Source organism: Mastomys coucha, unplaced genomic scaffold (assembly GCF_008632895.1).
Source record: "Mastomys coucha isolate ucsf_1 unplaced genomic scaffold, UCSF_Mcou_1 pScaffold4, whole genome shotgun sequence".
In the NCBI taxonomy this organism is placed as follows: Eukaryota; Metazoa; Chordata; class Mammalia; order Rodentia; family Muridae; genus Mastomys; species Mastomys coucha.
In genome coordinates, this window is record NW_022196910.1 from 11,109,253 (window position 1) to 11,110,385 (window position 1,133).

The following is a 1,133-nucleotide window of genomic DNA, read 5'->3' on the forward strand; positions in this document are numbered from 1 at the left end:
TAAAATAAAATAAAATAAAATAAAATAAAAACAGGTAAAGGCCAACTAACAACTGCTGCCCATGTTGAGGACTTGGGGGAGGGTGGAAGCATAAATCACTGTTTGGGGAAGGGATGATTATAATTCACAGCATATTTATTATGCCACCGCCTTTGATCCAGAACTGCTGACGGTTTCGGCCCCCAGAAAGAAATGCATCACTATAGTTTTCTACGTAACTACAGATACACACTGAGCACAGCATTTGTAGTGAATTAATAAGGAGACCAGGGCTATGCCCCGGACTGCATCCCTGCAGTCCCAGGGCTGTGCCCGGGACTGCATCCCTGTAATCCCAGCTGCTCTGGGAGGTTTGGCAGGAGGACTACAAAACAAGTTCAAGGCCTATATAATGCTACCTGTAGGTGTTTTCCGGGCTGACCACGTGGAATTGGATAACCAATTATTGTGCTTTTCTCTGCTGTCAGCATCCTTAGTGACCCTTAGTTCCCAGTAGGGCTGAGGCTTCGTGAGCTCTCCCCGCCCACATTAGCGTGTCTGTGGCTGTTTGTCCTTGTTCTGCTCATGTTTAGACAGTTGTGTTAGCGAGTCTGATTTATGTGTTGAGGAATATATGTGTTTATAATAGACATATATGTGTGTTTCAACAAGTAATGAAAAAGAGGCCATAAATTTGAAAGAGATCGAGGAGGTATGTATGGGAAGGGTTGGAAGGAGGGAAGGAAAGGGGAAGTCGTGTGACTATATTTTAATCTCAAAAAATATATAAAAGAAATAACTGCGATTTTAAAAATAAAATAAATCTTCAAAAAGCAAAGAAAGTTCAAGGCCTGCCTAAAGCTGCAGAGTGAGTCAAAGCCCATCAGGGCAACCTGTGAGACTGTGTCTAGTAAAGAGAGGCTGGTGGCTGGGGGTGGTGCATACCTTTGGTCCCAGCACTCAGGAGGCAGGGGCAGGTGGATATCTGTGAGTTCGAGGCCAGCCTGGTCTATGAGTGAGTTTCAGGATACCCAAGGCTACACAGGGAAACCCTGTCTCAAAAAACAAACAAAAATGAAAAATAAGGGCTAGGGTTATCCTTAGGTTCTGTTTCAAGGGAGTAGAGCGAGGAAGAGACAGGAGACACAGTCTGA